At 43.2% G+C, this 13129-nt stretch overlaps 1 protein-coding gene and 1 pseudogene across 10 annotated transcripts in view; both read left to right on the top strand.

Annotated features, from left to right (window-relative positions):
* The window catches only part of NCAM1 (neural cell adhesion molecule 1), a 300452-nt gene that overhangs the window by 91750 nt on the left and 195573 nt on the right, over nt 1-13129 (top strand). The gene's annotated exons all lie outside the window — the stretch shown is intronic.
* LOC123857802 (cytochrome c oxidase subunit 4 isoform 1, mitochondrial-like) lies at nt 400-1066 on the top strand (annotated as a pseudogene).

Raw genomic sequence — 13129 nt, 5'->3', positions numbered from 1 at the left:
GTGCAGCCTCTACTCACTGACCCTGGCCCTCTCCTGCATTTAGATCAGCTCGGTTGCTGAAAGCCCCCTAATCTCTCACACATAGATATCTGACAGACTGCCCTCCCCTAAGTTCACCAGCCAGATATGCTCAGAGATGTGTGAACCTGGCCTCAGGCTACCAGTCTAGGAAATAGGCAATTTCCCGGGGAGAAAGTGGAGGTTCAGAGAAATGAAACAACCCACCCTGCTAGTAAGTGATGATTGTTCTGATCCTAAAACCTTTGTCCCGTGCTCTTTTTTAAATTCCTGATACTTAATTGGAGCTCAGCATCAAACAGTCCAGCACCAGTGCTGGTGGTTTTGTGGGCTTCATATAAAAGTCCCCTCCATCCGGTTGCAGGCAGCCAGGGCACAGAGGGCAGTCGCGGCGGGCATCGGCAGAATGTTGGCTATGAGAGTGTTTAGCCTAATTGGCAAGCGAGCAGTTTTCCACCTCAGTGTGTGTACGAGCACATGGAAGCGTCGTGAAGAGTGAAGACTATGCTCTCCTGAGTTACGTTGACCCGCGTGACTATCCCCTGCCCAATGTGGCCCACGTCAAGAACCTCTCTGCTAGCCAGAAGGCCTTGAAAGAGGAGAAGACTCCCTGGAGCAGTCTCTCCATTGATGAAAAAGTTGAGTTGTACCACATGAAGTTCAACGAAAGCTTTGCTGAAGTGAACAGGAGCATGAATGAATAGAAGACGGTTGTGGGCACCGCCATGTTCTTCCTCAGCTTCACTGCTCTCATTCTGATTTGGGAGAAGCACTATGTGTACGGCCCCATCCCGCACACCTTTGAAGAGGATTGGGTGGCCAAGCAGACCAAGAGGATGCTCAACATGAAGGTCAGCCCGATTCAGGGCTTCTCAGCCAAGTGGGACTACGACAAGAACGAGTGGAAGAAATAGAGGAGCGCACCACTCACCCATCTGAGCCTCACCTTGCTCTGCCAGATCCACACAGCTCAGCATCTTCACTGGAAACCGTTACGTTGCATCACCAGCGCTAATAAACGAGCAGCCTACGTGAAAAAAAAAAAAAGGTCCCCTCTGCTGCATTGTATACCCTTACCGAGGCTTTGGTCGTACCCTCTCCAGGCTGGTCCTGCCCTTGAGGAAGGATACTTTCCCAGGGCAATCCCCAGAGTACTGTTGAGTTTCATTGGGTAAACCCTGAAAATGTAACTGTAGATAATGGCTATACCTCAGAAATTACATAGAGGCTTAAAAGTTTGCTGGAAAATTCTCTCCTTATTCTCTTAGCACAGAACTAAGGGGAGGTCTGAGAGGCCCTGTTCACTGTGGAGAACTTGACCTCTTTGGCTTTTGGGGGGGCAGGTCGACCTGCTCCCCACATCTTGGCAGATGATTGCTAATAGCTTTATGTTTTGGTGGAAAGTCAAAAGCTTTTTTTTTTTTCTTTCCCCCTCATTTGTCATGTTACTTTAGCGGCATTTGGGGCCTTCTTCATGTGGTTGTGATTAACCCTGAGTCAGAGAGAGCCGAGAGCCACTCTGAAGGAAAACAGAACATTTATAAAAAGGATTGAAGCCCTTTGAAGGGAGAGTACAGGAAGGCCTTGAGACACAGCTTTGCCCTGAAGTGACTGCTGTGTCACTGGCCACATTCAGTGCTGATTTGTCTGAAGAACAACTAGCCTGGTCATAACTTAGTCACAGGCTGCCAGGTCTGTTATGGATGTGGCATAGTCCATAGGGACACATCAAAGAATTGCTGATGCATTAAGCACATTCTTTATATTTTGAAATGTTTTAATATACTTCCTTGACTTGCCTTATTTTCATAAATTTCTCTTTCTCTGAGGAAAATTTGAACATTTCTCACTTTTCAGATTTTAGTTTTTATGAGGTTGACATTTCCCTTATGTATTGTTGGCTATAAGTTATTGAGGTATATTAAATAAAGCTCTGCATTCTGAGCCCCAAACACCCTTTAAAATGGATGAAAAATAAATGATTTAAGAAGATTCTCACTGATCTAAAGAGCCAGTTACAAAAATAATGATGCTAAAGTAATGTACAAGTAGAAAATGGTCAATGTTTTAAATTTAACATTTGCCCCCAAACCCTGAGCTATGCTTTACAGAATTTTTTTTTTATTAATTGTAGAATTCTCTAGTAACCTAAAAGTAATTTTCACAAAAAGAAAAAAATGTATTTAAGATTGTGTGGTAAGTTTCACACATAAGCATACTCCTTTTTAATATATTTAACATACTCTTGCTATTCTCAGTCCTCTCCTGGCTGTTTTAGCTACACAGCCTTTCTGGTGACTTCTCTCAAAACTGTATCTTTGTGTGGCAGACAGACTCCAAGATGGCCCCTGGGATTCCCACCACCTGGCTTTCATGCCCTTGTGTAACCCCCCAACCCCTTAGGTGCAGGTGGGAGCTGTGACTTGTTTCTAATCAATTTAATACAGCAAAGGGGATGGGACATGGCTTCTACAATTACATTACATAGGATGATAATGTCTGTCTTCCTAAGAGACTCTCTCCCTTTCTGGCCATGTTGAAAAGGCCCATATGGAAGGACTGAGAGTGACCCCCAGCTGTCAGCCCAATGAGGCCCTTGGTCCAACAGTCCACAAGAACATGAATGCTGCCAACAACCACATAAGCTTGAAAGCAGATCCTGTTCCAGTCAAGCCTCAGATGAGACCACAGCCCTGGCCAACATCTTAATGGCTGCCTTGTGAAACCCTGGGGCAGAAGACCCAGCCAAGCTGTGCTTGGATTCCTAACCCAGAGAAACTGTAAGACAACAAATGTGTATTGTTTTGAGCCATTGGTTGAAATATTGTTATACAACAATAGATTACTGATATATTTTGGTATAGACTGATCCCCTGAGACTTCAGTCCATATAATAATTTAATAATCCATTCATTGAAAATTTCTTAAGCATCTACTACAATGCCAGGCTTCATGTTTGGTGCTCAAGAAACAAAGAACGAGTAAATCATCGTTTCTTTGGACTACATTAGTAATGAGTATTGTGTAAGGGACTAGAGACACAGTGATGGAAGTTATCCAGGTCTCTCAGAAATAGGGGCAGGGAATCTAATCTGTGAGTGTGAAAGATGAAGGGCAAGGTCAGGAATGGCTTTCTAGCATCCAGGACACCCGGACTATCTGAACAGTGATGGGAGATGATAAGGGAAGTTTGGGAGAGGATGGAGAGGTAGTGAGCACCCAGACAGGAGGGGACGGCTTTGGCAAAGGCATGCAGCTACAGTCCACAGAGTGAGGAAGTAAGAGGTGTAATCCTAGACTAAAGAAATGGGATTTGATAATAGAGGATCTAGTTCACAGTGTTAAGGAGCTTGGGCTTCATCCTCTAGGCAGAGTGGCCATTGAAGAATTTAAACAATGAGGAAACTGTATTTCAGAGGGAGATTTCTGACTGCCAGGGAGTCTGAATTTGAGGGGACTGGGTTGGAATTGAGCCAGTTAGGCCACTGTTGAATGTCTACACTGGGGGTGTGGTAGAATGGAAAGCAGCATAAGCTTTAAAAATATAGGTGAGGGGAAATCTAGTAATTTGTCACTGTTTGTGGGTTGGAGGTGAGGGGCAAAGAGAAGTCAAAGATAACTTCTGTATTCCTAGCATGAATGGGCAGACAATCAAATGAAGCAAAGATACAAAATAACAAGTTTAGCATGGGGGAAGTTGGATAAATCCAATTAGGAGCATATTGAATTTGAGTGCCTATGGAATATCCATGGTGAAGATGCAGAGGGTGTGGGAGAACACATGGATTTTCCTGGATGACACTGTGGGGGAAGCATTGTCCTCAGAGAAGAGCCTGATTGCAATGAAAAGCTTGATGTGGAATGTTTTATAAATACGGTGGGTTATGTTTTCAATGAAAAGGATTTCCAGAGTCTGGTGGAAAGGGTTGTGTTAGAAGGGGCACTGACAGCATAGGGAATGCGGGACTTTTGAGTAAGGTGGAATGTGTTCTTCCTCTGTGCAGAAGTGATGCCACAAAGCACTGGCCTCTTCATGCAGCCCCGTGTTTATAGGATCTTTATATTGAGGAGTGTGCGTCCAGACTGTTGAATGGGACAACTTGAAATTTGCTACTCTTAAATTCAGGATTTGAGTTGTCTTTCATTCTGTAGCTCTTTTGAGGAGATGGTGCAAAGTGCTTTTTGTCAACCTTTGAAGGAACTGTTAAGAACAGAGTTCAGTCACCAGTCTGTTTCTGCTTCTTCACACCTCTTACACTGACTCCATCAGCTGCAGCTGCCTCCATAGCCAGCTGAGTCTGGGGATCCTCCACAGCCCTTCCCCTGACACCACGTAGAGCAGAGTGTACTCTCCTGGCCAATAAAGACACCCTAATTTGGGGAAAGTCATTATTCACTTCTGGAGGTTCAGATACATTAGAAACAGGGCCTTGATGAACTGAAATACACTATATCTATTATTGGTCATCTTTCTTTCTAGTCGTGAAGCCTTGTTCTCCATTTACTTCATTGTTTATGCTCTGGTCAAGCAGCTTGAAAGCATAAGTAGGAGAATGGCTGCGCAGCCAAGACAGTGTTGTAGTCCTCTTCCTCTGGTTGCCTAAGACGATGTGATTGATAAACTCTGCTACCCTGGACAGCCACTTAAATTTTCTGGGCCTCAGTTGCCCTGTCTTTATACTTTGGCAACCTTAGCTCAACTAGGATTTCTTTAAATATTCCTCAGATCTAAGACTCTTCCAGAGGCCAGGGGTCCATGAGAAAATGTTGTGGTTATCTGTTGCTGTGTAACAAACAATCCCAAGGTTCAGTGGCTTAAAAACAGCCTTTTTAATTTTGCTCATGATTATGTAGGTCAGGAAGTCAGGAAGGATTTGGCTGGACAGTTTGTGCCTGATCATCATGGCATTGGTTTTGGTAGCTGGACCGAGAGGATCTACTTCCAAGATGGTGTCTTCACTTGCATATCTGATGTTTCAGTGGTCCTTGGAGTCTCTTGCTACATGCCCACTCATCCTCCAGGGCCCCTTCTGGTGGCTTGAGCTTGTCACAGCATAGCAGTCTCTTGATGATCTCTTCTAATGTGGCAGCTGGTTTCCAAGAGGCAGAATGTGGAAGCTGCCAGGCCAATTAAAGGTCTCATGTGTAATTGACACAGTTCCCCCTCTTGATGGCAAGGTCACATTGCACAAGAGCGTGGGGGATGGGAGATATTGTTGCTGCCATCTTGTAAAGTATCTCTGCCACAGCAGTGATTCCTTCCCATTAAATGGAGAAAAAGCTTGGTTTTAGGGATAATGTATATATAGCACTTGGCATAATAGTAAGTGCATATGAATGATGCATTATTAATAATCTCGTGGAAACAAGACAGAAATGATTAGCCAGAACCTCCTTTCCTCACCAGATTCAGAATAGAGTTAGAGTTAGAATAGATGAGTAAGAGCGTATTATAGAAGATTAAATACTGAATTGGAGATTCTCAAAATAGTCTTTAATATTTTTAAGACTAATTTTTTCATGACTTTAAAGTATTTGTCTCTAGGTTTTGTAGATTTGGGTTGCTTCACTTAAAAATTGGCAATTCAGAAACGTTTTCAGATAACATATTTAATATGATTGTGCTGCATACTCTTTCTGGTTCAGATATCCTGTTTTATGACACCGTGGTGGCTGATTCCAGGGGATAGTTGGGAATCATGTCTCTTTTATACTTGTATATGCTCTTATATACTCTTTGGATATTTGTATTTATTTGTATACAGTACAGCCATTTTCACCCTAAAGGTCTAATTCAAAGAAAGCATGTGTATTTCCTTTAAATTTCTATGTCTGTGTTCAGCTTATCAAGAATTTTAGTTTTAGAAGTTGCTTTAGAAAAATTCTCTCTTCTGTGAACTCATAAGAATAGTTTAAATTATTCACAGTACTACAAAGATTGTGTGTTTTATGTGGGGCACAGACTATGAGGGATTCAGAAGGCTTCCCTTGCTCCCTGTCCAAAAAGTGAATCTTGTATTTTGAGCTGCAAATCTTATTTTTAAAATTCCTACATGTAAATTTCAATATTTGAGTTGATAATGTTGATATATCTTTTGCATATCATTTCCTCAGTATCCCCCAGTATTTTCCCTGGACTTACAGTTTCAGTTGTTGTCAATAGTGGGTCTGTTTTTTTTTTTTTTTTTTTGAAACTGTGGAAGAGTTCACACGGTGTTGATCCAGGTGTTGAAACTAAATGAAGGTATTTGTAAGGAAATGCTGGGTAAGTGACTGAATGATCTTAGAAGGAACATATGTACTTCACCAGAGGGCTCCTTATAACCTTATAGCCTAAGTGCATTTTATTTCCAATACCTTACCCTCCCTCCAACCTGTGTTTTACCTGTAATTGCAAAAGTAGGTGAACCATGGAAGTAAATACTCCAAATACAAAGGAAGTCTTAGATGATGAAGGTAAGCCTCTCTGGTCATGACCACCGGCAATGGGACTGGCATTCACAGAAGCAGGAAAGGAACAGAAGAGATCTTTTTCTGCTTTGAAATTTCCTACTTCCCATTCCCCTTCTGGGCCAGCTTGGCTGACTTGTTTCTGGGACACATACATGGAACTCATATCCTGTTCTCTGTATGCATGAAATAAATGAATTGCACCAAAGGTCATGTGTTCATTTTCTACTTCTCAATAATTGGTGCAGCTTATCTTAAATTTAATTCGGTGTGCACTTACTGCTGATCATTGACAGACATGAAGGGACTGGCTTTTTTTTTTTTTTTAAGGTTTTATTTATTTATTTGACAGAGAGAGACACAGCGAGAGAGGGAACACAAGTAGGGGGAGAGGGAGAGGGAGAAGCAGGCTTCCCGCTGAGCAAGGAGCCCGATGCAGGGCTCGATCCCAGGACCCTGGCATCATGACCTGAGCTGAAGGCAGACACTTAACGACTGAGCCACCCAGGCACCCAATGAAAGGACTGGCTTTACTCTTGCATCGTCTGACCACTTACATCAGGAAACTTAAACCAGGGCTCTGTGTTTGTGCATATGTGCAGCCCAAATGGGGATTTGGTTTTCATTGGATGATTCCACTTGATAAAAGCCAGAGAGCCCATCTTGATGGTTCAGTCTGTAAGCACCTAGCCTGTCGCAGTCGTATCCAGCAGGTACACGAGCTGGCGTCAGCCTGAGGGGAAGCTGCCTGCCTCCTAGCTGGCACCTGCCAGGACGGCGGGATGCCAAGCAACAATCGATGCATTTGTTTACACCACTGGGGTTTTTTTTTATTGCAGTAAAATACATACAAAATAACATTTCCTGTTAGTGACGTTGATTACATTGACAATGTTGTGCAACCATCGCCTCTGTCTGGGTCCAGAATGTTTTATTACACCAAAGAAAGCACCATGCCCATCAAGCAGTCAAACCCCCCATTGTTCCTCCCCCCACCCCAGCACCTCACTGGGGTCTGTCTCCACAGAGTGCCTATTTTGGATATTTCATAGAAGTGGAGTCATACAATATGTGGGGTTTTGTATCTGCTTCTTTCACTGAGCATAGCGTTTTCAACATGAGCAATTTCTACTGGATGCCTGCCATGTGCTAGGCACTGAATCCACAGTGACAGACAAAACCAACAGGTTCCTACCCTCAGGAATCTCATGCTGGAGTGGTAGAATCAGACCAAAAACCGAGTAAGTAAATAAAATGACCTTAAACCATGCTAAGTGTTCTACAGAAAACAAACAGGGCACTGGACTAGAGAATAATGAAGGAGGGAGGGAGGGGGTTGCTACTTGGGAGAAAGGTCAGGGGAGACCCCTCTCAGGAGATGACATCTAAGTGGAAAATTGGAAGTTTAGAAGGAACCAGGTCTGTGAAGAGTGGGAGGAAGGAAAGTTCAGAGAGAAGGAATAGCACGTGCAAAGGCTCAGAGGTGGGAAAGAATCCTACAGCCTCTGAAAGAAGGTCAGTGTGGCTGAGGCCACGGGGACCCCGGAGAGGCAGGTGGGGCCCTGGATCTTACTCTGGAGGTGAAGCATTTGATGCAGAGGACCATGAACTCACTTACCTGGTGCCATGTGGAGTGTGAGGGCAGGACTGGTCAGTCGGGCTGCTCTGGGCATTTTCAGGGAGCAGACAGTCCTGACCTAAGGTTCATGGCCATGTCCTACTCCACAGCTGGGTGCTGTCTGCTGTTAAGTCTGAGGCAGCTCTCTAGATTCTCTGATTTAGATTCTGCTCTGTGCCTGTGGCTAGTCAGGTCCTGCAATCACTGACAAGTCTTGTGTTCAGAAGTCTCCTTCTTGAGCATGAGGTCTGAACTTGACGTTCTGAATACTCCTTGAATACCCACCAGCCATCTCAGGGCCTTGCTCTGCCTCCTCTGGAGACCACTCAGCAATAACTAATCTAGATTGGTTATGATGAGCTCTTGAGAAGAGCTGCATCATTACAAGATGCCCAGTTCACATGGTGCTGTGTAGGCATCCAGTGGGTCTGCATAGTTCACATGGCTTTGATGGTGGATTCACACATTCTGTCCAGTTCCCAGGAACCACTTACATCTTATTTACCAGAAGCCTGCTTTGTAGAACTTCAAACCACTCATATGATCTGTGTGCTAAGCAAGCATGATACTTGAGCCCTTTCTGACCCTGTAGAAAAAAATACAAAATCAGATTTAGTTTAAGTGAGTGGTTAAGTGATCTTTCAGAGCACCAGCATTAACTTGAAACCAGTCCTCAGAAAATATACTCTGCATTATGTGTGACTAGTATCTCATTTGGCCACCATGTAGAAATTAATGTGGCTTCTTTGCCAGGTATAGTCAGATGGCTTCTTATAAGAGATGGAAGGTATTTCTGATCATGTTATACTAGATTTACCTGGACAGGTCTTCCAAGTGTTGAGACAGTTCTGATCAGCTGTAAGAGCTGAAATTATTTTCTGTGGGAGCCCTGACTACCTTCTTCTATTAATGGCGTGGTGGGGTTGGATGGTGGACATCCTGATGGAGTGGGGGAGATGTAGAAATCGCAACCCCATGTCTCATTGCTCTCTCTTCTTCACACTGACACCTGTTTTTAACCCAGTCACACTCCTTGAAAGAGGTTGTGGTAGTGTACATTAGGAAAGCCACTTCTTAGTGCCTTGGGGCATCAGTCACGTGACTAGTAACATTGCTGGCTTAATCTTCAAAGAGTCCAGTTGGAGTAAAAGAATATATCTGAATTGATGCTTACTTTTAAGTCAGTTGGTAAAAATGAATACAACAACCAAACTTAAAGAAGCCTAAGCTAAAATTATACCATGAGGTCTTTTGCTCTTGAAAATATTTTCTCATAGGGGCGCCTGGGTGGCTCAGTTGGTTAAGCGACTGCCTTCGGCTCAGGTCATGATCCTGGAGTCCCGGGATCGAGTCCCGCATCGGGCTCCCTGCTCAGCAGGGAGTCTGCTTCTCCCTCTGACCCTCCCCCTCTCGTGCTCTCTCTCTCTCATTCTCGCTCTCAAATAAATAAATAAAATCTTAAAAAAAAAAATTAAATTAAAAAAATATTTTCTCATAAACTAGAAATGTGTCTACCATTTATTAAATGCTTAAAGTGTGCTAGATTCTGTTCTAAATATTTGCATACATTGTCTTATTTAATTCTCCAGTAGTCCTTTGTAATTGGTATGACTGCTCTCCTCATTTGGTAGGAGATATATCTGAACCCATTCTCAAGCTCTGAATTTCATATAGCAAATCTTACTGATAACTCTGTGCTAGGTGCCACAGGAAACGTATTAAGATGTCAATGATAGTTTTCTTGTGAGGTACTTTAAATAGAAAAATGTGTTCAAACTTTCTGGAGAATTAAGAGATATGTGATGTTTAACTTAATCTATATAAAGATGGTTGCCTATAGAAATATTTGTAGGTATGTTTATATACACATGTTAGTAAACACAGAGACATTTCTTTGCTGTCAGCCAAGAGGGGATAAAAGAAATGACACTTCTCTTAGGAACAAGTGTACGTAGGGCCCAGATCTTGGTTTCTAAAACCATTATGCCATGCAAGGAACCAGGGCTCCTTAGAGAAATGGCTGATTCTAGGGCTGGGGCAGGGAATAGGAGATGAGGCTGGAGCCTCTTGTGCCAGAAAGTAAGGAAGGGCTCAAAAAGAACCACATTGATGGGGGTATGTCACAGGAAGACACACAGGAGACACTTCAGGAGCTCCCAGTGGCCAAAGCTGAAACAATTCCAGCAAGAAAATAAATGAAGTCGTGTTGAATTATAACCTCAAGTACAAAGTAAATATCCACGAGACCATGACAATGCAAGTAAATGATTGAGTAGATTAACAGATGCAGGAGAAGAGACAAATGTCACATGAGGTATTCCAAGTAAGTCATGTAGATACTCCACCCTGAAGGACAGAGAGTATACACCTCCTCCCTCCTCTCAAGTGTTGGCTGCACATGGTGACTTCCTCCCAAAGGCGTGGAAAAGGAAAGGAAGTGTGACGGGGGAGAAACCTGATCAACACCACCTCAGCCAGGCCTTGAGATGCCCAGTGAAAATGGCACCTTCCTTCTGTGGTCTTCCTCCCCCAAACCCACGACGCCAGTCTAATCATGAGAAAAGCATCACATTCCCGTAGAGGGAGCATCCAACAGTGTACCTGACCAGTCCTCTCAAAACTGTCAGCCCTGAGGAGCTGAAGGAGACTGAAAACTAAGTGTAATGTGAGTCCTAGGTGGGATTCTGGAACAGAAGAAGGACACTAGGTAGAAACTAAGGAAATCTGAATAAAAGACAGACTTCAGTTAATGATAACGTATTAACATTGGTTCCTTACCCGTAACAAATGTACACCATGCTGACATAAGATGTTAATGGGGAACCTTTGTGCAGGGTTCTGTATAGGGGGCTCTATACTATTTTCCCAATCTAAAACTGCTTTAAAATATAAAGTCTATTGATAAGAGTAATAAACAGAACACATGAGCGTTTCTGTGTGATTCATGAGAGAAGGTTGGTTGTTTGATTCTCCGTCCCTTCCTTTTCATAGCGCATTTCATGTATCCTCCATGTGTAGGATGTAGGTGGGCATTTACTTGACTGGGAATTGTCAGAACAGGAATTTTGGTAAAAGGAAGTCATATAAAGATCCTTTTGAACCCATCCAACTTTAGAAGATGAATAGTTCAGTGGAAAAAAAATTCTGTAGGCAAGAAGTAATTCTATGATTTAATTTCAATCTTGTAAAAGTCCACGTAAAGGTATTAAGATTATTTATATACAGAAATATATTTGTCTTCTGTAATAGTTGCGGTAGTGGATCTTAGATTTGCTTCCTGTCCTTTCTCTTTGGCTGTACTAATTACATAAGGCTTTGCCCATCACATTGTATTAATTTATCTCCATTGCATCCATGTAGAATGGAGGAAAAGGGGCAAAGGCCAACTGTTTTGCTAAGATCACTCAGGATCAAAACCTGACCGCAGGTGTCTCAATTCCTATTTCTGTGGTTGGCCCACCGTGAACTCATTGGCTGACTTTCAAATGACACACTCCTTTCATTAGCTTTGCCATCCCAGTGCTGACCTCTCTTTTCCTTCAGGATTTCGGAAGGTTGCTCCTTATGTGAGAATGAGGACTGGGAGGCCCCTGTGCTCGTCTTTCCCTCCAGGAAGAATTAGAGGAATGTAGCCTCTTGCACAAGGAGTCGGCTGCCCTGTCTCTGGGTGCTGCTTTCTTCCCACCAGGCTGTGAGCTCCTTCTCTCCCGCTTCATGTAGCATTTCACATGTAGTAGGTGGTCAGTAAGTGGAATCTGGATAAGTAGTGGAGCACAGGGTGGCAGAGTTGCCAAGTGCTTGTAACGAAGGCAAGTCTTGTTCTCCAGCCTTCTTCCTGCTAGGCCTTCCAAAGAATATGATTTAATGGGGGGCTCAGGGGTTCCTCCACAGAGGTGAGTGTCCTAGGAAGAAAGGAAGTGTGTCAGGACTGGAAAAGATCACAAGCAGTTCCTTTTGTGGTTTCAGCATTTGCAAACCATGGTACCGATTAAGCGTTCTTTACCACTGCTGTCCCTTCGGTAGATTGACTTCTTGCATTGGCTTTGTGATTCATGGGATCGCATCAGACGACGTTGGTGTCTAATTCCATGAATGGAAAAATAGTTTTCATTTGACTCACGAATATCGTCACTGTTGTTATGTCACCTGGCATTTGAGATTGTGACACAAATGCCTCGCTAGCTCCATCACTTGTAACAAATACTGCAATTAGCTCCTTTCTCCTTTTGGCCTCGGTGGGTTCATAATCCCTTTGGTTATCATCTAAAGCCAAATTGTATTCTACAAAACACGTGCCCCCTGATATGTTTCAAATGGCTCCATTAAAAAAGGCTCCTGGAGTCAAATAAGCTTGGCGAATGTGTGTTAAATAGAGTTAAAAGGCTTGCTTTCCTGAGAGGCCTCAGAGAGCCCTTACATTATAATGTTAATGCAGATAGTAACCTCTAGGAAGGGCGTTCATGCACCAAAACTTGCTTGGACACAGGCTTATTAGTGTGGCGGCGGCGGTGGTTAGCATCTACAGCTTTAGAGCCCCAGTCATCTGGATTATGGAACTTTGGGAAAGTTCTGTATTTAAGCTCTAACTTCCTTAAAGGTGGGTATACTAATGATGGAGGTTATTACGGAAATTAAATGAAATAATTGTGTATAAAATACTTGGTGCTGTGCCTGGCACATGGATATCCTTATTAGTAGATGGTTAGTTGCTGGTATTATTAACATTTTGGAGAAATAGAGTTCTGGAGTTCTGCAAAACACCATTCTGGAAATGGGGATCTGTAATTCGTATTGGTCAGTCATTTCATCCAGTTTTATAGATGAGACCAAGAGTACATTCCCATGGTTTGCTGCACAGTATGATAGGTCTGATATGTCCTAGTCCTCTATCCTTTGTCTAAATGTCAGTCTTAACAGAAGAAGACCCCTTACTCACTGTGAGTGTCGTAAACATTCTGCCAAAAGGGTCTCCTTTCTACACCTGGCCCCCATGACTGTTTTAGGGACGTTAACAGCTGGAAGATCTGAGATTTTGGTGATTCG

This window comes from Mirounga angustirostris, unplaced genomic scaffold, assembly GCF_029215605.1.
Source record: "Mirounga angustirostris isolate CCGP_5_RB_7025 unplaced genomic scaffold, mMirAng1.0.hap1 SCAF_13, whole genome shotgun sequence".
NCBI classification, from domain to species: Eukaryota; Metazoa; Chordata; class Mammalia; order Carnivora; family Phocidae; genus Mirounga; species Mirounga angustirostris.
This window is presented reverse-complemented; position numbering and strand designations above follow the sequence as displayed.